The sequence below is a fragment of the Bos mutus genome, chromosome 28 (genome assembly GCF_027580195.1).
Source record: "Bos mutus isolate GX-2022 chromosome 28, NWIPB_WYAK_1.1, whole genome shotgun sequence".
Classification (NCBI taxonomy): Eukaryota; Metazoa; Chordata; class Mammalia; order Artiodactyla; family Bovidae; genus Bos; species Bos mutus.
The window spans coordinates 28,554,208-28,579,328 of record NC_091644.1 but is presented as its reverse complement, the minus strand read 5'-3'; positions in this window follow the sequence as shown (position 1 = coordinate 28,579,328).

The following is a 25,121-nucleotide window of genomic DNA, read 5'->3' as shown; positions in this document are numbered from 1 at the left end:
GCCAGTATGATCTTTTAAAAATGAAAATCAGTTGTGCTGCTTGTTTTTTTGTTTGTTGAAATATGGTTGATTTACACTGTTGTGTTAATTTCAGGTGTATAGCAAAGTGATTCAGTTAGGCACACACACACACACACACATATCTATTCTTTTTCAGATCTTTTCCCATATAGGTTATTACAAATGTTGAGTATAGTTCCCTGTGTAATAGAGTAGGTCTTTGTTATTTACAGTTATTTACATATGTAGTATGCTGTTTGCTTTCTTAACATCCTTCAGTGACTTACATAGCAAAATGAAATACAAATTTGAAGTCCCTCCATGGCTTGGCCTGTCTGCCTCTCCCAACTCCTTTCTTCTTTTAATCCTCTTTCCTCTTGGTGCCTATACCACGCTGGTCTTCTTTCTATGGTTGACTCTGTTTTGACATTCTGGCTTTGGCTCAAATTTCACCTTTTCAAAGAAGGCTTATGACTGCCTTATCAAAGGTACCCTCCACTTATCTTCATCATGTTCACCATTTTTTTCATGGCATCTAAAATCAGCATGTCTGTTCACTCACTTAAAGTCTGACTCTTCCTCTGGAACGTAAGCTCCACAGGGGTGCTGCTACCTCTCTGTATCTAAGCGGACCCTGGGACCCTGGTCCCAATGCATATTTGTTGAGTCAATTTCCAGGCATTACCCTAGATGTGCCAGAACTGCGATTTGAATTGCTAGAGGAAATTAACAGCTGGAATCAGTGCTTTAACAGAGTCATATCATGCTTTTTTATCACTTGTAAATTACAATCTATTCCATTTGTAGAAGCTTAAATTTACTTACAGGAAACTCTTTAAGGGCTCATGGAACTCACTTGTCTGGACAAGATCAGGTTGCTTCAGGTTGAGCTGGCGGTGTGTTCATTTACTGATGGGAGATTGCCAGGAACTTGAAAAAGAATATCAAAATGTCTTATTCCTTGCACTGTATCAGATAAGCAAGTAACTGACTCAGAAAATTTATGATAGCCTTGCAGTTGTTTTTCCCAGAGACTGTTCTGGAAAGAGATGAAATCAGACTCCAGTGCCATCTAGTGGTCATGTTTAGTTCCTATAGAAATAAAATCCAATATACTTTGATTTGTATTTTGGAAGTTTTGTGTGTGTGTCTGTCTGCCTGTCTGTCTTTCTAGTCTTACATACTACTTTAGTTATATTAATGTTGATGTGGGTTGCTTAAAGTCTAGGAAATTCATGAGAATCAGTAATCTTTCCTGTTGTCATATGGTGATAGAAATATGTTTAGTAAATAACTGTATTAGGTGACCATTCGTTGTTTTCAGCTTTGCAACACCTAAGAGACTGAATCTATTTGATGTCCCCATTTGGTGGTACATATTGGCTGTCACTCAGAGGCAGAGAGAGAATCCTGAACTTCTATTCTTCAATCACCAGGGTACGTTCGACTTTGTTGTATATTCAGATGTCACATCCCATCCTTGTTTTCCGTCTTCCCCATTGGTTCCTAGCAAGTTTCATTTCAAAAGCTAACCAAATCTTTAGTTGGAGAAGCAAAATGGAAAAGCAATTTAAAACAAAAATTAGAACCTCACTATTTTTTAATAAAATTATTTTCACCCTCTGTAGCCATAATAAGATCTATAGGGTCTGTAGAAACTAATGGGAATTAACATTCTAGGTGCATATAAAACAGACTGTGCCCTGTACTAAGCATTCTATTCACGTCTTTACATACTAAGCGACCCTGTACAACATAGATGTGGACTCCCCATTTCTATTTTATTAGTTTTTTAAAAGATTAGGATTTTATTTTATTGTTTATTTGAAAGTTTTGTTTTTTGCCTGCACTGTGTGGCTTGTGAAATCTTAGTTCCCTGGCCGGGGATCGAACCTGCACCCTTGGCAATGAGAGCGAAGAGTCCCAGTTGCGGCACCAAAATTCCCAGGACTCCCTATTTTTAAAAAAGAAAGAGTAGAACTCATAGAAATATCATTTTTGAGCCTCTAATAAATGTCAGGCATTATGCTAGATGTTTTCTATACATTCTTTAATCCTACAAATTTTTAGAAGTAATATTATCATCTATCTCTTCAGTTGAAGAAACTGAAGCTCACTTTGCCCCAGATTCCCATATCTGAGGACTGGAGTTAGAGTCCTTATGGCTGGCTCCAGGTTGTTCTCTTTCTTCTACTTCTTTTCCAGTATTTTAGAAAGAATTTTGATTTTTAAGTGTTTAAAAGATATATTTCTCCTTCCACTCCACATCCCATCAGATGACCAGTAGTTTGAGGGCAGGGCCCACATCAGGGCCTGGCATGTAAGAACTCAGTAAATATTTGTTGAATGAGTTGAAGGAGGCAGGCTTGGGAAGGTTCCAATTCTCTAGTCAGTCTCTTGGTTAACACTTGTACCAGTTGTTTATTGCTGCATAAAATATTACCCCAAAACTCAGTGGCTGAAAATAGCAGACAGTTATCTCCCAACTGCTGTTGCTCAGAAATCCAGGAGCAGAATACCTGGGTCTCTTGAAAGGCGGTTGTCAAGATTTTGGTAAAGGCTCCAGCCATCTCAAGACCCAGCTGGGGCAAGGCCTGCTTCTATTCAGTACGATGATTCGCCTCTGCCCCCAGGAGAGATGTGTCCACGCTCACTCACCTGGCCATTGGCAGACCTCACCTCCCTACAGGTCAGCCTTTTTGCCAGGCTACCTCGTGACATGGCAGCTGGCTTTCCCCAGAGTGAAGCGATCCAGGAGAGAATGACAGAGAACACCTGTGATGGAATCCAGTCTTTTTTTATAACCTAATCTTGGGAGTGATGTGTTTCTTTTTTAAAATTAATTTTTGTTGGAGTATAGTTGCTTTATAATGTTGTATTAATTTCTTCTGTATAGCAAAGTGAATCAGCTATATGTATGCATACATCCCCTCTTTTTTGGATTTCCTTCCTATTTAGGTTACCACAGAGCATTGAGTGGAGGTCTTTGAGTTACACAGCAGGTTCTCATTAGTGATCTGCTTTATACATACTATCACTAGTATATACATGACATCTTTTTACTTCTGTTGAATTCTCTTCATTAGAAGTGACTCATGAAATCCTTCCTACTTAAGGGGAGAACAGTTCACAAGGGCATGGAGATCAGTGGGGGACATCTCAGAGGCTGCCAACTGTAACATTAGTGGCATGCCTTCTGAGTATTAAGTTGTGAAACCATTCTGTAATATTCTAGATTCGTTCCTTCCCTTAATAACCAACAATGTTTTGTAAGCCGGCTGAGGCAGGCTCTCATAGTGTATAGGAGAGCTAGTTCTGGTGGTAGGCAAACTGGATCCAAATTCTAGCTCCCTCCCTTCACAACTGTGGTCCCAATGATGTCTCCATTCCTTTTTCATGAAGTAGACTTTATAACAGTGCTTAGTGCGTAAGTCGGTCATAAGGATTAAATGAGATACTATCCGGGCATTGCTAGTTTCAGCACCTTACAGCATGAACATGGCAATGGACCACAATTAATACAGTGTAAATGTGCATGTGAATTTATTTCCAACTCTCCATAGTGCTTTCTTACGTATTTTCTATTTTATTTTATTCTTAATGTAATCCTAATAAGGTGTGGTAGAATCTGATGCAGTGGTACCCATTTTGCATTTGAGACACATAAAAATTGAATGATATGCCAGTAAATGATGAAGCCGGGTCTATAATCCAGTTTTCCTTTTGCCCAAAGAATTTCTCTTTCCTGCTTCTTTCTTTTTTATTTTAATATCTGTGAGAGGTGGGCGAAGACCTTCCCTACTACTCCATCTCTGTGTATATTTGGTACTCTGTGACAACAGAGCTGTAAGAATTACCTAGGTAATGAGGCCAGATGTTGTCTCAGAGCAGACAGAGTCATATTTTGAATGTTGTAAAAGAACCATCTATAAACTAACTGTAATACATGTACCACATTCTAAACAGTACAGTTATGGTAGCTTAGGAAACCCACATCCTGGCTTCGGTTCTTCATTCTAAGAGTATGGTTTTCTGTTAAGTTAATGAAAAACAACCTCACAAGATTCAGATTCTATCCCTTAATTTAAGAATGGTCTACCAAAAAGCCTAGGAGACCTCCTCATGATAGATTCCAAATGATATTTTACCTAAGCCAACAATAAAACTCTATAATAGAGACATTGAACCACAAATACATTCCTATTTAATTCCTATTATTCTCCAAGTCCTCAACCCCTTCTCTTTCTTTCCCTCCCAGAAAACCCCAAATTCAGGCCAAACAATAATGAAGAAAAATATTGTTGACTATGTGTCATAATCACATCTGTCTTTGGGAACAGAGGACTCTATTCCCCAGATATTAGATGCAGCCTTGAATCATTGTAATTTATGAAGCTGATCTGTTCAGAAGAAAGGTCATTTTATTATTGAGGCTCGGTGTTTCTTTCTCTCTGTTCCTTCTTTACAAAATAAACAAGCAGCAGATTCAATCAAGCTGATGATCTCTTCTCCCTGAAATGATCACAGCCTTCTTTTGAGCCCTGTGTTGTTGAGTCTTCCAGATGCATATGAGCCACCCAGCTCTTTAGACTTTTACTTACTGGAGTCTACAGTGTGCTTTGGGAGGCTTAAAAAGAAGGAAGTGAGGGGAAACAGGAGATTATTATAAAGGAAGGAAAGGGTGAAAACAATACTTGATGGGTGTATGTCTAACTTTTCAAATATTATTGGAAATTTAAGAGAAAACAAAGTTTTTGACACCTTTATGGAGTATCAAAGTAGTTGGCACCTCTTTAATGTTTAAAAGAGAGAAATCCTTCAAAGCCAGACTCTGTATGCTTCTTTTTGCCCCATTCTCTGACCTAACAGACTTAGTTGTTCTGGGAGGCCTCCGAAGGCAATAGGTCATCACCGCCACTGGTGTCCACATGCAGCCCTACAGCTGAGCAAGCAAGAAAATCATGTCACCACTGTGACATTTTGGGGTGCTGATCTAATAGAATATGGTGTTCTGATCTAATAGAACATGGTGTTCTCAAGAGCTGGTCAAGACTGGAGAGCATGTACAGCAAAAACATCAGTGGCATCATAACACAAATGTGTGTGTGTCTACCTGCTAGATAGATAGTGCTGACAGTTGGACAGCATTGTAGATATATTTAATAATTATACACTTAGAAATGGAGTGCTAAATTTTATGTATATTTTGTCAACATAAAATGTAAGTCCATGTAAGAAATACACAGATAAGCATATATATGTGTATATCTATCTATCTGTAATCAACAATCTTTAAGCAGTATCCCATATTCAAGCCACATGTTGAGACATGTGTACCACCTTGGGTCATACATTTTGTGAGGACCTCAAAGAAGTTAAGAAATCCTCAGAGTTGGAATCTCAGCTCAGGAACGATCTGGAGACTACTGGGTTGAATGAACGGAGGAGGAAAGTAGGTATTATTGCCCAGGAGGAGTGAAGATATTTTAAGACCAGAGTCACTTTCAAATCCAGAGTAGTGTCACCTGGAGAGAAGAGACTGGCTGGGGGAGAGCTAGGAAAAATGATTAAAGCTAACAGACTGGACCTCAAAACCTGATGAGCTTTCTAACAATTTGAGAACACAGCAGTGCAATCAGACCAGTGAACTAAACTGTCCCACCAGAGTCCAGTCCAGTAGCTAGAGCATCTAACCCAGGTGGCAGTTTAAGGAATGATGGATGCATTTTCAGAAACCCAGACTCAGGCTGTCTACAATGTACTGCTGATCTCACAGACTAATAATAATGACAACAACAATAAATAGCTATATAGCATACTTATTCTACGCCAGGCACTATGCAATTGCCTTGCACATCAAAAGATAACAGCCCCAGGGAGATTTTTAACTCCTGATATGAGACAGAATATAGGAAAAGAATTCCCTTTTTTGACAGCGAAGGATAAGTGGAATGTCAGGGAATTCAATCAGGCAGGTAACTCATCTCAGTTCTTTGGTTATTTTTGAATCATCTCTTCCTTTCAACAACTGTGGTATAAACATACAATGGAATATTACTCAGATGTAAAAAGGAAGGAAGTACATACTAAGACATGGATGAGCCTTGAAAACATTGTGCTAAGTGAAATAAGCCAGATGTAAAAGGACAAATACTGTGTGAGTCGACTTATGAAGTATTTAGAATAGGCATGTTTGTAAAGACTGAAAGTAAATTAAAGATAACTGGGGCCTGGGAGAGGGGAGAATTGGAAGTTATTGCTTAACAGTTATAGAGTTTCTGTTTGCAGTGATGAAAATGTCAGAGAAATAGACAGTGGTGATGGTTGCACAACATTGTGGATATGTTTAATGCCTCTGAATTATACACTTGAAAATGGTTCAATGGTAAATTTTATGTTATATATATTTCATGTCAAATTTTAAAGAGGGCTATCCACCCTGATATATTATCTCTTTCTTCTGGCTCACTCAGAGAAGAATTCGGTTTAAATTGGGGAAATTTCTGAAGAGAAGAGTCTGTGCCCGACGTGGTAAGTCCTGGGCCCAGAGCTGCTTGGAGGTCTTTCTCAGAAGGATCTGAGTGGGGACAATCCAGGTTTCCAGCCAACATTGGTTCTCAGCAGTGATACCACCCCTTGGGCATGGTCGAAAGGAGCCCCCGTTCTGAGCCTTTTACTTTAGGGAACCCTGTCTAACAGGATTTTCCGTGACAATGGAAATGTTCCATAGCTATCCAGTAGTTACTAACCACAGGTGCCTGTTAAACATCTGAAATATGCTCAGCCTTACTGAAGAAATGACTTTTTAAAAATTGGGATATAGTTGCTTTAGTGTTGTGTTAGTTTCTGCTGTATAATGAAGTGAATCAGCTATATGTATACATATATCCCCTCCCTCTTAAGCCTCCCTACCACATCCCACCCCTCTAGGTCATCCCAGAGCACTGACCTGAGCTCCCTTTGCTGTACAACAGCTTCCCACTAGCTATCTGTTTTACACATAGTAGTATATATATATATATATATGGAGAAGGCAATGGCGCCACACTCCAGTACTCTTGCCTGGAAAATCCCAAGGACCGAGGAGCCTGGTGGGCTGCAGTCCATGGGGTTGCTAAGAGTCGGACACGACTGAGCAACTTCACTTTCACTTTTCACTTTCATGCATTGGAGAAGGAAATGACAACCCACTCCAGTGTTCTTGCCTGTAGAATCCCAGGGACGGGGGAGCCTGGTGTGCTGCCGTCTATGGGGTCGCACAGAGTCAGACGAGACTGAAGTGACTTAGCAGTATATAAATGTCAGTCCTGAACTCCCAATTCATCCCACCCTCTCCTTCCCCTCCCTGTGTCTACACATCCATTCTCTACGTCTGGGTCTTTACTCCTGCCCTGCAATTAGGTGGCATTTTTCTATTATAGATGCCACATATATGCTTAATATATGATATTTGTTTTTTTTTTCTGACTTACTTCACCCTGTATGACTGTCTCTAGGTCCAGCCTTGTCTCTCCATATAAGGAGCTGATTTTTAAATCTTATTTAATATTAACTAATTTAAATAGCCACATAGGTCTGGTGGCTATTGTATGGGACAGCATAATTTTAGACAGTTTCACTCTGGCCTGCCCCTGGTCATGCCCCTCCCCAAGATGTGAGTGGTCAAAAGGTCTTAAAATGTCCGATTCCTCTTGGTTTCTCATATGGTAGAAGCAGGCGTAATGAGAGATGGGTGGTGCCAGAGCCTTGACATCCAACTGAGTCTGTTGAAGGGAATTTGGAAATAGGGTCATAAGAGGGAATAAGGAGTCATATAAAAAGTTGGCAAGAGTTGCTTTTGATCCTGGAAAGTGCAGGCATGAAAATAGGTCATGGTGGGAGAACTTGGGTCATGAAGATGAGAATACAAGGCTGGATGATGTTTTGTGCATATGTGATCACCTTGGATGACATACTTCCTCCTGGGGATTTGGGGGAGAGAAAGGGTTCTTTCCAGACCATTTCAATAGTGAGGGGAGGTTGTTTGCATTCTGCTGAAGAGTGGGACCTTCCTGACTCCAGAGCTTAGTCTATTAGGGGCAGGCCTCGGTTGTGCATAGAGGTCTTGGAATCCATAATAGATTGGAAGAAGATGGTCATGCAGAACTAGCATGGCAATGATTTTGTCCAAGTAAAACTTTATGGCTTCTAAATTCCCACTTCTTTAACATGTTTTTGCTTTTTCTTAAATTCTGCCTTCTCTCTAAAAAGATCATATTCACTATCCCCGTTCCCAAATTGTAAAACTGAAAACATAGGTCAGAATTAGGGAAGCCTAAGTTTGGCTGATTCAAATCACTAGTGAATTTGGAGATGAAAGGATGAAAGACCAGTTCTCTTGTTACTGATTCTTTTCTGGAAAAAGCTTTTTATTTGCTCTGTCTTGGCAATCGCTTGATCAATTATAAAATTGCACACCTTTCATTTTCCTTTGGAAATATTTTCAACAGTGAAGAAGAAAATGTACTCTGCTGAAGCTATGTGCTGCCTTGATGTGTCTGTTTTGTGATGCAATTAGGGAGCCACTGAAACCACCATGAAGTTGGCTACTCCATGGGAGGGGAGTAAGAAAGAGCTGCACCTTCTCTTTCTTTGACTTCTCACTGAGTCCAGAGAGGAAAACGTATAGTTGTTCTAAAGCACATGGAGAGCCCTGGATAAAACTGCAAGGTAATCATATTACTTCTAAAAATACCAGAGAAAATATAGGGATGGTACAACCAACATTTAAGTTAGGATGCGTTGAGTGCCTATTCCATTCCAGGTACTTCTCACACATTTATACTCTGCTACTGCTAAGTCACTTCAGTCGTGTCCGACTCTGTGTGACCCCATAGACGGCAGCCCACCAGGCTCCCCCGTCCCTGGGATTCTCCAGGCAAGAACACTGGAGTGGGTTGCCATTTCCTTCTCCAATGCATGAAAGTGAAAAGTGAAAGTGAAGTCGCTCAGTCGTGTCCGACTCTTAGCGACCCCATGGACTGCAGCCTACCAGGCTCCCCCGTCCATGGGATTTTCCAGGCAAGAGTACTGGAGTGGGGTGCCATAGGCTCAGAGAGTAAAAGTCACTTACCAAAAGATGCACAGCCAGGTGGTAGACTTAATTCTGTCTAATGGCAAATGTCATAAACAATGTGATGCTAGTCTTTCTCAGTCCATTTATTCCAGGCTTTTAGGTATCTGATGATCTCATAAGCCCTCACTCCACCAAGGCTTCTCCTAGTACCACCCGCCTTGGGTCTCCTTTGATCCCACAGAACCCCTGCTCTCAGTCTGCCCTACCTCTTTCCCCCTATTCCTGAAATCTGACTTGTTTTCTTATTTCCTCAGCATCTTGCTATTCTCACTGTCAGTAAATGATTTGAAGAGATTAAGCTATAACTCATCACAACAACATTTGCATTTTGAGAAGGTCATCTGTGGACAGTATTACCATAATCAAAAAAGATGATTCTCTAGTATAGAAAATTTCAGGCACCAAGACAAGCAGATCAAGCAAAGTATTAGTACATCTGAGTGTGATGTTTGAATGTACCTGTGTCTGCATGTTTGAGGAGGGGACAGTCTTAGGAAAAGACGTTCATGGTTTCGTTCTAATACACCTCATAAACTGATGAGTTGCAGTCTTTTTTCATGATTGCTCCCCGAAGGACAATTTTTTTCTTAATTGCCCTTTCTCATAATAGACTGTATCTGTTTATATACTAACATAATCTGTACTTTTGTACATAAAAAGAGTAAGGGTCTTTTTGAGACACCTCACAGCCAGTTTTCGCCTCGTTGGGGATGATATAACCAAAGTGGAGAATGTGCGCAAACAGACCACTGTCTGCATTTTTGCGAGACCAGAAAGCGTGGTAGTAAGAGCATACTTTCTAAGTTAAAATTCTAGTTCCTTTCCTTCCTGGCTGTGTGGCCTGGGCAAGTTATTTAACCCATCTGTGCTTCAGTTCTCTCATATGTAAAGCAGGTTTAATAATAGTCCGTACTTCATAGCTTAGAACAGGTCTGCCAGCAAAGTAGGAATTAAGCGTTAGATATTGTATTTCATGTCAGGCTGCGCATAGAAAGTCATGTTACTTTTACTGCACACTGGGGAAAGCTGAGCTAAGATGGGTGAGTCTTGGGGTGTCTATAGGACTTACTGGAAAAAGTTTTGTATTCTGTTACTGTAAGAAAAAAATATAAACATGAAAAACAATTTTAAAAACTGTATAGAACTTTCAAATAATAAAATTTCCAAAAAATGTAGTGGGAAACTTGAATGTATTTGTCATTAGTGCCAGAAATGTTGGCCCAAACGTGGTGGCAATTGTCCGTGTGAGATGCTAAGAGTCTTCAGTGTCACAGTAATAATTCTGAATTCAAGACATTCATAGTGGGAGTCATTCAAATGGTACCTGAAGATAATCTTAATCTTTGTAATTTGTTTTGAAGAGTCATTTTGAAAAAGGGTGAACATGGTTTAGTGCGATGAAGATTTAGAACTTCTCCTATCCTCTGGCTGGTTTGTAGTTTGCTTTGGGCAGGCAGCGGTGTGCCACATCCCAGTGGTTGGGAAGCTCTGATGTTGCATGTAAGCCTGGCCCAGAACACAGAGGCGAGATGAATTTTCCTGATAGAAGCCCTTTGCAGAAGCACTGTACTGCGTTGTCTTCATCTGAAAAGAAAACCCAAGCTTGGCTTCTTAAAGGAACTCTTTCCAGTCCCATTCAGGGCAGTCCCCACTTGGTCCAAGAAGGGAGGCCTGCAGGGGTGGTGGCAGTAGCTCAGAACAAAAGCAGGAGGAAGGCAGCCAAGGACCAGTTGGCAGGAGATGCTGATGCCCAGGGTCTGACTGGATGGGCCAGGAGGCGAAAGTGTGGCTCTGAGACCCATGTCCAAACTGGTTTCCTGCCCCCAACCCAACCAGAGCCCCTGGTAGATTTCTAAAAATACAGAATTAAATTTCCTCTCACCTCTATTTGAATAATTCCATGCTTTTTATTATTGTTTCCCAGCAGTGAACTCAGAGAACTGCATGTGCTAGCCAAGCCTAATGATTGTTTTATAAATATTTATAAATCAGATACTATCTTCCTTTCTTTCCTCTCTCTGTCTGGCTATACATTATTGGGAGACTCATTCTTCCTTTTCCCAGTCGCTCCTTTGACGTTTTGCGGAATTGGGGAGGGCATTTGGAATCTGACATTTTTCTTTGATGTGCTTGCCTGTACTTTGGGAGTCTTTGTTAAGAAGCTTCATTCTGAAGTATTTAAAGGGGGGCCTCCCGAGGTGGCCTTATTGTTCACATGTGCCCAAACCAAACTGAAGCCTCTTAGTCGACATTTATCTTCTTTTTCAGAAGAGAGGACTCATTTAGTATATTCATTTATCAACAGAGATTTCCTTCTGGTTGGGACAATGTCTTTTGCCCATCCTAAAAAACATGAGAAATAAATTTTTTTTTTTTTTAAAGCATGAGAAATAAAGGGGAGGGGGAGAAGAGGAACTATCTAGAGCAGAAAAGTCGAGACGTGAAATCAGTAACAGTTCTGTAGATCAGGTCTTTTTCCTGGAAACCTTCTGTCCGTTTTCTGGCAGCAAATGGTGCCCCATCTATGGCATTTGGAAACCTGCCTCGGTGGCCGTGGCTTTCAGGAAGTGGTGCCAGACTAATTAGATTATGTTAACTGTGCCCAAGCCATTATATTGGATTGATCTTAGTTTTTATCCTAAGGCTGGAATCAGTACAGAAGCTAATTGCTAAATAAATGCAAGTCCCCTATCTGGTAACAATAGATTCTCCTGATCTTCACTGGCTGGGATGAGACATTGTCTCATGGGAGAGGGCACAGAGGCCCTTCAGAGTGGACACTAACTTAAGCGGAACTTGCTCTTCTAGTTTCCAGGTGTGCCTAGAGCCAAGGTTATTGATTGATTAATTGATTGATTGATTGCAGAATAGTTGGTTTACAATGTATTAATTACTGCTATATAACAAAGTGATTCATTCAATTATATATATACAGACATGCACACACACACACACCCATACATTCTTTTTTTTTTTAATGTTTTTTTCCATTATGGCTTATCCCAGGACATGAATGTTGTTCTGTGTGCTCTACCCCAGTTTCCCACCCCATCCTTCCCCCAGCCTTCCCCCTTCCCTCCAGCAACCACTAATCTATTCTCTGTGTTTGTGATTCTGTTTCTATTTCATAAATAGTGGTTTATTTGTGTCATATTTTGGGCTCCCCAGGCAAGTGATATCATATGGTATCTGTCTTTCTTTTTCTGACTTACTTCACTTAGTATGATCATCTCTAGTCGCATTCATGTTGCTGCAGATGGCATTGTTTCGTTCTTTTTTATGGCTGAGTAGTATTCCATTATATGTATGTACCACATCTTTATCTGTTCCTCTGTTGATGGGTATTCAGGTTGTTTCTGTGTCTGAGCTATATGTCTTATTACATTAAGATCTTCCAGAAAGTTTATCTTGCTTACAAAGGGAAAAGTGCTTATTCAGATGGTTTCCTAGGAGAGCAGTCTAGGAACAGAGGTACATAATCTTAATAACTGTAACCACCTGAAGGATGGCAGCAGCAGTATAAGTAGGAATGTGTCCAGTTTCTTGTTCATGCCATAACTGGCTTCATACAAAGTACTTATCTCACCTTCTCTCATTTTGCAATGATCCTAAGGAAACACTTAGCACATTTCAAAGCATTTAGGACAACCCTATGGGGATGGGCCATTCCTAACCTTCTGAGAGATGAGGAAACTGAGGCTGAGTAGCTGAGATACGAAATAATTTCCCAAGGCCAAGGAGTGGCCGGACTGGCATGTACCCATCTGCACAACTGGTGCTCTGAAGCCCGACATACATCCTGTAATAAGGAACTAGACCTTTGGGTGCAGAAGAAGGAGCTTTCCCCTGGCTTTCACTTTGTTGATAAAGAACACTTAGAGACATTTTTTGATTTCTTCAATGATCCTTTTATATGGGATTCTTTGCTGGACAGGCTACCTCCAATAGGGACCACGGTAAATATTAGTCCCTAGAAAGTCCTCTGAAAAAAAAGGAACAAAGAAGAGTGTTCCTTTTCTCATGCTATCTGAACAGAGTCTCCACGAAACTGAGACCTGGGTCTTGGCTAGCTGCCCCAGATGCTCATTTTGCGGGGAGACTCACATCCAGGGACAGGCAAGTTTCTGGCTTGCTGCAGACTGAGGGAAGAATCCTGGCATGATGTACACCAGACCTTTGAGAAGACTGGCTGCCAGTGAGCTACCAACCCACACACCACAAACCTAGCAAAGCACGAATATACAGCCCTCCCTGGCCTCTGTGGGAAGGTACAGGAGAGGAAGGTGGGGGTCTAGAAATTAAACTTATCAATTTTTAAAAATCAAGGTTAATCATAACAAGGAAGGACTTTACCAAATTAGAACTAGTCACCCACTTCCATTGGGGTTCAGTGGCCCGGCATACAGCAGTGGTTTTCACACTTTGTGTTTTCATAACTGTGGGATCCTTGTAAAAAATAAAGTCTCATGTTTAATAAAAAGTCTAAATTGGATTGTAGCTATAGCTGCAGGACAAGGTACAGGAGCCTACCCCATCACCTGCTCCATCCACAGTGCCTTCAGAGCTCCCTGAGGGTTTGTAAACTATCCTCTGGTATATTTGGGGGAGTTTATATTAACTCTGAATGCATTTTACAAGTGAAGACAAAATTTCAGTTTAACCAAATTAATATATTGTCCTATAGATCACAGATTTAGATTGGTGAATACCAAATGAATGAAGTTTGTCTGACTTTGTGTATTTCAAGCATTATAGAATTTAAAAGTGAAGCTGTTCATAATAGAACTCAGAGACAACGGGCAGACTATATAATGAACTGCAGTACCCCGATTGTTAATGTTTTACTAAATTTTTATCTGTCTTAACCTCCTTATTTTTCCTGGAATGTTTTAAGGATAATCGCAGACTCCATATCCTTTCACCCATAAATATTTCCGTATGCATCTCTAAACCAGAGGACTTTAAAAAATGATATGCCATTATGACACAAAATCAATAGTAACTGTTTAATATACATAGTCATAGCATTTTAACCTTATATTTTAACCCAATCAGTGTTTGTCCCTATATATATCAAAAAATATTAGTTTTCTTCTGTACTAACATCAAAATGTTACTATCCATTACATATTTACAAAGAATTTTTTTAGACAGAGCATAGGTCATATTATTTGGAGGAACTTCTGGTTTAAATAAAGTTAAACAAATTGTCCACTTGTAACATTTATTAAAATCTTTACTATACTGAATTTTCATGTGACTCTCAAAGAGGGAAATACAGAAAGTTTGGAATTTGACTACTGACAGATTTTTCATGGAACATGAGAGTGGAAAAGTGTCCTGTGAAATACAGAAGAGGAGAAAGCCAGTCTCAGCCCTGCGTGTGCCTGCTTAGTCACTCAGTCATGCCTGATTCTTGTGACCCCATAGACTGTAGCCTGCCAGGTTCCTCTGTCCACGGGATTCTTCAGGTGAGAATACTGGGGTGGGTTGCCATTTCCTTCTTCAGGGGATCTTCCTGACCCAGGAATTGAACCCAGGTCTCCTGCATTGCCGTCAGACTCTTTACTGACTGAACTATGAGGGATCTCAGCCCCTGGGGTATAAATTCCTTAAGGGTCTTTGTGTTTGTATTTTCTAGAGAGTTAAGGACCCAGCCTTGCTCGTGGTGGGCAATGAATAAAGATGTTGAATGTACATCAATTGTCATATTACCAAACAATGAAGATGCTGCTCAGGAAGTGTCTACAATTTAATTATGGAGAAAGACAAATGTTGTTCTCATATCTCAGGAGCCACATTATATGGTGCTACATTGACTATTATGCCTATAAATTCAATGAGGTTCCCATGACAGGCATATCCATGTGGCCATGTCAAGTTCCTCTGTCTAGAAGTCACATGATGAAGATAAAGCTTGGGCAGGGCCTGGAAAGATGAGTAGGGGAGGAGAAGTCATCTGGAATATGACTGAATAACATGAATAAGGACACAGAAATCTGAAAAATTATGGTGTGCTCAGGAACCAGTGAGGCCAGCCAGGTTCAGGAGCTTTGGGAAATGAGACCTGTCAAGGAGAGTGGACTGTGAGAATGTTAAAGAACTTGACAGTCAGTATGGAATATTATCCAGATGGCTTGATGATAAACTATAGGAGAGCAGATATCATATCTTTTGGGGCATCCTTCCAGATATTAACAGAGTATCTTAAATACAATAGGCTCAAATAAACAGATATTTATATATGGAATTCCTTTGAATGGAATGAGCCATGAACTGATACATTTCAGCATAAACTCATTGCTCAGCATAACTAGCCTACCAGTTACTACAGACAAAACTCTTAAGAGGATAGTTCACAGGGTGAGTCTGTTTAGACGAGAGAAAGAAAGGAAAAGAAAGATTAGATATGTGGGTCATTTAGGGGCAGAGGTTACCAAAACACACGGCTCTGTAGTCAGGATGAAGGATGGAGTAGAACGCGGAGTCCTATTTTAAAGAGGGTTGGAATTTAAAGAAGGTTTAGAATTGGCATTCATGTCAATGTAATCTAGATGGATGCTTCTCTCAGGATAGTTTGTAGGCCAGTACAAGTCATTGAATCGTCTGTTTCTGGACAGAAATGAGATAAGTATTAAAACTGTGAGTAAGGCAGATGGCATGGCTGGACATCCAAGCAAGTGGTTATTTTCTAGTAATTAATTTTTATTGTATTGTACAAACGTATTAGTTTAAATAGTGTTGAGTGAAAAATGAGTCCTTCACTGCAGATGGTTTGAGAACTACAATCTAGATTATTCCTGAAAATGCCTTGAGGAATATGTCTTCTCTTGCAGCCAGTTTTTTGTTCTGCATTAAAATAAGTGACTGTTTCTTTGTTGGAAAGCCAGATGGCTTGCAATTATAGGCCATTTTACTAGAGAATTCTGCATCCCATCCAAGGAGCTAAACCCAGCATAGGAGACTCATGCTTGGAGAGGCACAAGAGAAGTGGGAGGGATTGAAGCTGCTCCTCCCTTCTTCCCTGGTGTGTGTGGGGTATTCTCATTGAGTGGCATAACAGGAGGAGTACTGGCCCTGTTCAAATTATTTTCTTTCTCTCCTTCCTTCCTTCCTTCCCATTTTCCTCCCTGGCCTCCTTGTACTGACCATGTATCGGTACATTTCCTGTCTTACAGCTGTACAGTATGGCTCTGTCATATAGGTGACCACCCTCGTTCGTGCATGTAATTTTATTCTCTTCTGCCATTCTGCATTCTGACATGTTGCTTCTAACTAAAAAATGAGCTAAGCAGGACCTGTGTGACCATCACATTTAACAGATGGAGAAACTGAGGATGCAGAGAGGATTTGTGACTTACTCTATTCACACAGCTAGAACTCAGCTAGAACTCACATCTCACCACCAATGAAGTGATCTTGACTTCTGGCCATGATGGGGGGCAGATGAGCAGAGCCAAAGGGCTTCCAAAGTATTTTTAAAATGTTAATAGAACAGCATGTGCAAGGGCCAGCACAGAAACTGGGAGAAGGTTTGTGCTCAGTCAATGTTAGTTTCCTTTCTCCAAGAAATGTCAGAAAGTAGCATGGAATGAAGGAAAGTGGTCATGCCTTTAAGCAAAACATGGCCCAGGCTCTTTAAAATCAAGACTTTCAGGGTTAGCATTCTACAAATCCTTCAAGTCAACTTTCCCCCAAATCTTTTCCAACCCATGTTAACTAGCTCCCAATCTCTGTCACTTACTGTTTGACCTCCAGCTGTTTAATCTCTCTGATCCCCAGAGTTTTTCATCTAATAAAGAAGTTTAATACAATTTACTTTGTAGACAGGTTGTGAGCTTTAAAGATAACATGCCTAGCACATAATGGACACTTGATAATTGGTAGTATTGTGTTATGTGTACACCATTTTACACTGACTTTATCCAGTGTAAAACAGTCAAATCAACCAATAGATATTTAGTATCACCTTGACTCAAGAGCTTTGTGTAGAATAGATCTGCTACCCTTAACTACCTATTTGTTAATTCAAAAGTCAGACAGACAAGTCCAAGTGTCAACAATATGCAGCCACATGTAAAGTACAAATGCCTTTATGTATTCACTTAAAAATTATGTATCCTGCCCAAATTCCTCTTGTACGGCATGATATTCGAAGCCCGCAAGGGTGATTTATTACAGTCTGGCACCACTGTTTCTTCAATGCTGAATATGCTGGAGGAAGATTAAGAGGGAAGACAGAACCGTTTGACAGTATAATTACACATACAACTTTTAATGTTATTGTGTATGTATCAAAGATATTGTATCAAAATTTAAAGATATAAATATTTTAAATTTTGAAAATGAGAACGCTTTCTGTTGGTGGAAAAGGAAAAGGGGAATTTAATAATATGCCATTCAAACTTGCTTTAAATAATTATGTTATTTCAGATCTACAAGATAAACAGCCCACACCACAGAACAGGGCATGGGCTATAATTTAATAAACACATGTCCCACAAGAGTGATGAAGAATGTGGCCGAAGGCTGAAATTGGATGCATACATGATCTGGGGGTATAACTTCATTTGTAAAATGAATCACAGGCTAAACTTGGACTCAGTCGACTTATTGAAATCATACTTTCACACAAAATGTTGTTTTTCCTATAGGGGCACTTTTCCCAGCTTATTTTTAGTTGAATTCTTTTGAACAAAGCACTCCAGTGTTCACCAAGGGCCAGCTAAGGACACTTTTTAGGAAGGTCCTCTCCAAAGTTGACTCTCTGACCCATCTCCAAAGCTTCTCTAACCTTACTGACTCCAACTCCCTCTCGCTTACTCCCTTCAAATGAACTCCAGAAAACAAACATTATGGGGATTTAAAAAATCTGTGTCCATGGATTCTGTAATCTCTCTTTTCCCCCAAGCAAGAGGCCATGTAGTGTGACAGGAAAAATACGGGAGCAGGCCAGTAGGAAAATAGATTGTTTAAATCTGGCATGACTATTAATGATCTGAGAACCTTGGGTCAAGCCATTTCATTGGTCTCGACCTCAGTTTTTTTCATCTGTATAGAGTGGAATGAACCAGGAAATCTTAAACCAAGAAATTCAACCAAAACATACACTGCTGCAAATTTTCTGCTTTTGTTCAATCAATGAAATCCATAGAGCAAGCTCCTCTTCCAGCTCCACTACTTATCAACTCCATGATCGTAGACAAATTCATCTGTCTTTTAACATCAGTCTCCAAATCTATAAAGTGAGCAGAGCAACAGTATTTTCCTAAAAGGACTTGCTGTAATGATTAGATGTGATTATCTGAAGAGCTGACTCAGCACAGTGGTTGCCTCAGAGTAGATATTCTTTAAAAGTTATCCATTATTTGGCTTTCAGGAACATAGTTTTGATTCATTTTGATAAGAGGGCAATAAATGTTGGTAGTTACACAGACAGCTATTTCCAGAAATCTCTTTCTCATATCAACTTTTCTTTTGGGTCCCACCCAGCGTTTTACTGCTCAAGGAAAGCCAAGCAAAGAACAGCCTACGCCCACCTCCCCTCCCTACTCCATCCCTCCTTGGCCACCTTCTAGCAGTGCCATTTTCTGGAGACACATTTCAGGGTTTCTTCCTGGCAGTTGTCTCACTTCCTTCTTTTGTTTAGTCTTTTTCAGTTCGAAATTTAAAGGATGAGTGTCTTTATTAAATTTTAGATTAAATTCTGGAGTCAAATTAAACTTATGGGTATTTTGCTTAATGATTTCAGATAGAAATTGGGTTGGACTCTCATCTCCTCTGGCACCTGCTTATGTGTAACTTTGGACAAGATACCTTATCCCTTTCATCCTCAAATGAAAAGGGTACATATATCATAGACTTGATGTGAAAAGTATATGAGTTGTTACTTATGACAGCACATAGTAAGCAGTATATACTTTGTAGCTATTATTTCTACTGGTTAGATTTCTGAGAGAGAGAAGGTATCAAAGAATGAGCTCCAGATGTATGCACCTCTTATCCAAGATTGTACAGCAAGTAGACTGGGGTGAAAAGGCTGAGATTAAAGAAAAATGCCATTTAGATAAATATTAAGAGTGAAAAGCACATGCCACAGTTCTACATAGAACAGAAGTGAAGAAATATTGATCGAATGAAAAACTTTTTACTGTTTCCTGAAGTGCCCACTACATGCCAGTCATGCTTATCCATCACCTCATCTAATTAATACCCACAATAGCTGTCCCTGAAAGTATCAAGAGTCCCATTTTATGGATGTGTACATTGAGGCCCAGGGAGCTTAGTAGGTTGCCCAAAGCCACACAGCTAGTAAGTAGCAGAACTGGGATTTGAATCTGCATTTGACTGACTTTACAATCTTTGGTTGTTCAGGATGTCCTGTTGCCTTGCAGTTGGGACGGGGCAGGGGTAGGGAGAAATCTGAGGAATAGGAAAGGTACACCCAGGGCATCTTTTCTTTTTATTATTATTATTTTTGACCAAACGTTTACTGTATCACTTTATACCCTCAGATATTTTTCCTTATGAACTTTGGCTGTACTGCTATCATCTCCCAAAATGCTTCACCATAAAGAAAATTTCTTAAGGATGTGGGAAGCTTGGTAATATTTTTCCCTTGTTCGACAGTAATTTAAAGATTTTCTTTTCCATGTGGAGTGAGATTAAAGGATATTAGCTGCTAGAAACTGACCCATTTAACGTAATTTTTTCCAAAGGTCATTGCTATTCTTAAGTGAATATTAATTCAAGACATAAAAGTTTTCAAGGTGGCATGCCCAAATTACTCATAGATACTCTAGAAATAGTTAAAGAGCTCAGGATTAGTCATTTTTTTCCCAAAGAAGTTTCTTATTTATCTTCTTTTTAAAGCTGAAACCTTAACAAACCCAACTATTGTCGAAATGCATAGGTTTTCTTTTTTGCTGGAGTGATTATTCTTAAAAGAAAATGAGTCTTTTAAGAGCGAGGCTATAAAAACAGTGAAAAGAAAGAGGGAAAAAAATCAGAAAAACTTATTGAAAAACCCTAAAAGGATCAAAGAGTAACTTTCTGGTCTGGCTGTAGCATCATTTTTATGATGAATTTGGCATCCAACCTTACTGTCCTCCTTAACCAAAGACGTTCAACTTTTTATTGTATTAATTTCAAATTTATACGTGCATAAAGAAATAACCTACTTTCTTGGGAACATGTTCCATTATAGGTTATAAATAACACACTGAATCAGTTATTTTCAAGCATATTTTTGTTCTCTAACTTCGTTTTGAGTATCAAACCAAAAGACGGTCCCTTCAAACAACACAGAACTTTTTATTTGTCTTTTAATAAAACCACTCTTCTTTTTTATCACACTTTCATTAAACATTTTATGAATGTACTAAAAAATATTGAAGCCAGCATTCAAATGCTCCCGTCTCACAGCAGAATTACATCCTTGCATTCTTCTCTGCACGTCACGGAACATTCCAGCCAGGCTGAAATGAGGGCTTTGTGGGCCCCTCAGGGTCTCCATGTGGAATCCAATGAGAAAAGCACCAAACGGGAATATAAAAATAAAACCAAAAACCTGGGTGAAGTATTGCTATAGCTTCTTCCATGAAAATCATCTTAAAACTTTAAAGTGTCACTCAAGTCATTAATTTATTCATTTATTTAAATCATTTTACAAATGTTTATCGAGGGCTTGCCATATGCCAGACGCTATTATAGATGCTGTGATATAACAGCGAATAAGTTACAAATCTCTGCCCACAAAGCTTACATTACAGAGAGAAGAGGCAGATAAGTAAGTAAAACGCAGAGTCGATTTGCAGAAGAGACTTAAGTGCAGAGAAGAAGATACAGAGGAAGGAGGTCAGAGGAGTGCTGGTGTGGGTTGGGGGCTGCTTCTTCAAATGAAGACTGACAGATGAAGTGATTTGAGAAAAAGACCTGGAAGAGGCAAAGGAGAAAGAAATGTGAACATCTGGAGGAAGGCCTTTCCAAGAGAGTGAACAGTGGGTGCAGATGCCCTGAGGTAGAAATGTGCTTAATAAGCTCAAGGAACAGCACAGAGCCTTATGTTGTAACAGTATCTTTCAAGTTGTTGCTTTTTTTTTGAAGGGGGGATTTTTGAAAACTTTTTTAATTGCAAATTAAACTGTACACAGAAGTAAACTAGAACACTGAATCTTCTTGTGCCCTTCACCCAACTTCAAAAACTATCAACTCATGGCCAATCTTATTTCAACACATCCAGCCATTTGCTGTTCCCCTCCTTCTACTGCTACTACTGACACTACTGGATTATTTTGAAGCAAATCCCAAGTGGAATATAATTTCCATCATGAATTATTCAGTATCGATTTCTCAAATTGAGGACTCTTTATAGAAATATAATCACGGTATCATTATTACAACTAAAATAACAGTAATTTCTTTGTATTTTCATATATTCAATCAATGTTCCAATTTCTTTGACCATCCATAAATTATTTGCTACAGATTGTTAAAGATCTGAATAAAGTTTATACATGATAATTCATTGATTTTTCTTTTCTTTTTGTTTTCATTTTCTCTCCTTTTTTTCACTGTAATTTGTTTGTTGGTGAACTGAAGTTATATTCTTGTAGAGATTCTCACAATCTGTATTTTCTGGATTGCATGCCCGTTATTTTTCCCCGTTGTCATTTCCCCCGTTATTTTCTCTTTTTCCCTTATTTCTTATAAGCTAGTAATTAGATCTATAGTTTTTTGCTTAACACAGATTTGATTGTTCTTTGGTCAAGAATCATCAAGATCATCAGTGGCTGCTAACATCAAACAAAGCAGGCAATCAGACTGTATGTCCCTCATGATGAAAGCACATACCACCATCTATGATATATTCTTGATCAAGTTGTTTTAAGACGAGACAGAGGGGCAAGGGTGGAATTATAGACACTAAATAGGAAACTGTTGAATGCTGTAGGTGAAAGGTAATGATGGTGGTAAGCAGAGGAGGTGATGAAAAGAATGAAGTTCTATAAATGGTGCTGAGTGATATTTCTTTTGTCTTGGAAAGTAAACGTCTAAATGAGGCAACTATTGTTCAACATCTGTTTCTAACGAAGTTTGTAATCTTTTCTTTTGTAACAATCAACTTATCAGAGGCTTTTAAAAATAGCTGTTAGTATTTCTATATCAGATTTGACTCTTTACACAAAAAAATTATCCTGGGATTTTGATTGGGATAGCATTACATATATAGATCAGGATGAATAAAAATTACATATTTAAATATTGAGTCTTCATATATCATGTACCTGATACATTCTTCCATTCATTTTGGTCTCTGTAATATTTCTCAATAATGTCTTATAGTCTCTATGTGTAAGTATTGGACATCTTCATTCAATATATATTCTTAGTTTTCAGGGTTTTTTCATTCTATTTTTAAATCATTTTTTGCCTGGTATGTAGAAATCCAATTGGTTTCTATATGCTAATCTTATGTTTAATGACTGCTAAATTATCAGCATATCTGAAGATCCTTTTAAATTTTATGCATATGAAATTATGTCTCCTGGAAATATGACAGTTTTATTTCTACCTCTCCATACTTCATAGAATTGACTAGAACCTCCTATGCCATGATGGATAGAAACAGGGGTGGAGGGCGTCATTGTCAGGTATTAATAGAAATCTCTCAGTAATTCACCATTAAATACAGTACTTACAGTAAGTTTTATCTTTTAGAGATTCTCTTTCCAGATTAGGATAATTCCCTTCTATCCCCAATGTGCTAAGATTTCTTGATGTGATTGGGTATTGCTCTTTATCAATCACACTTTCTGCATTTATTGAGTTAATCATATGATTTTCCTCTCCTTTATTATGTGAACATGATGATTATATTGATTGTCAAGTGTTGAACCAACGTTATACTCATAGAACAATTCTAACTTAGTTTTCATTCAATGACTAATATTTTTAAGATTGCATCTGTATTCATGAAAGAAAGTGGTTTTCTCTTTTTGTAATGTCCTTGTCAAACTTTGTATCAAAGTTGAAACAACCACATGAAGTAAATTTCGAAGTTTCCATTTTCTGTTTTTGAAGGGAGCAATTCATATAAGATGTGTGTTATTTCTACTACAAGTAGTTGGAGAGATTCAACAGTGACACCCACTGGGGTGTAGTGTTCTCTTGGAAGGTTTCTAACTATCAGTTCAGTTCAGTTCAGTTGCTCAGTTGTGTCTGACTCTTTGCGACCCCATTAATCACAGCACGCCAGGCCTCCCTGTCCATCACCAACTCCCGGAGTTCACCCAGACTCACGTCCATTGAGTCAGTGATGCCATCCAGCCATCTCATCCTCTGTCATCCCCTTCTCCTCTTGCCCCCAATCCCTCCCAGCATCAGAGTCTTTTCCAATGAGTCAACTCTTCTCATGAGGTGGCCAAAATACTGGAGTTTCAGCTTTAGCGTCATTCCTTCCAAAGAAATCCCAGGGCTGATCTCCTTCACAATGGACTGGTTGGATCTCCTTGCAGTCCAAGGTCAAGAATCTTCTCCAACACCACAGTTCAAAAGCATCAATTCTTCGGCGCTCAGCCTTCTTCACAGTCCAACTCTCACATCCATACATGACCACAGGAAAAACCATAGCCTTGACTAGACAGACCTCTGTTGGCAAGGTAATGTCTCTGCTTTTGAATATGCTATCTAGGTTGGTCATAACTTTCCTTCCAAGGAGTAAGTGTCTTTTAATTTCATGGCTGCAGTCAGCATCTGCAGTGATTTTGGAGCCCCCAAAAATAAAGTCTGACACTGTTTCCCCATCTATTTCCCATGAAGTGATGGGACCAGATGCCATGATCTTCGTTTTCTGAATGTTGAGCTTTAAGCCAACTTTTTCACTCTCCACTTTCACTTTCATCAAGAGGCTTTTTAGTTCCTCTTCACTTTCTGCCATAAGGGTGGTGTCATCTGCATATCTGAGGTTATTGATATTTCTCCCGGCAATCTTGATTCCAGCTTGTGTTTCTTCCAGTGCAGCGTTTCTCATGATGTACTCTGCATATAAGTTAAATAAACAGGGTGACAATATACAGTCTTGACGTACTCCTTTTCCTATTTGGAACCAGTCTGTTGTTCCATGTCCAGTTCTAACTGTTGTTTCCTGACCTGCATACAGATTTCTAACTATAGTCAATCTTTTTTATAGGACTATTCAGATAATCTATCTCTTCTTGGTCAGATTTAGTGATTTGTGTCTTGAAAGGAAATGGTGCATTTCATTTGAATTTTCAAAATTATTGAAATAATGTTTGAAATACCTTCTTATCTTTCTAAGGTCTATAGGATTTGAAATTATAAACCCCCTATTATTTCTGTTACTGGTAATTTATATCTTCTCTGTTATACTGATACTTAGTTTATTTAGGAAGTAGTTCTAAAATTTCCCTTTTTTTTTGGTACCATGTTCTACATTTGTTCTCTGTTGCATCCTTTCTTCTCTGTATTACTTTCTTCTTTTAATTTATTTGGCTTTAAAGCACTCTTTCTAAAATCTGTAGATTTAGAGACCTCACTTTCAGCCTCTTCTCTAGAGAGACAAATTTCCTTCCCTCTAAGCAGCTGTAGCTGCACCACACAAATCTTGATATATCATACTTTCATAACGTGAGATTCAAAGTTGTTTTTATTTCATTGTGATTTCTTGTTTTATCTATGTATTTTTTAAACTATTTTGATTATTTCTCATATTTGTGTATTCTCCAATTGTCTTTTGGGTATTAATTTTAGCTTTATTCCACTCTAGCTGGACAATGCACTCTGTAACACCAGTGTTTTGAAATTTGTTAAGATTTGCTTTATGGCCCAGAGTCTTGTTAATTTTGGTAAATATTCCATATGCTTTAAAAAAAAAAAGTACTTTTGAATGCAGAGTTCTATATAGGTCAAGTGTATTAATCATGTTGTTCATACCTATTCTTACTGTGATTTTTTTGTTTATTTTGCTCTGCTTATTACTTACAGA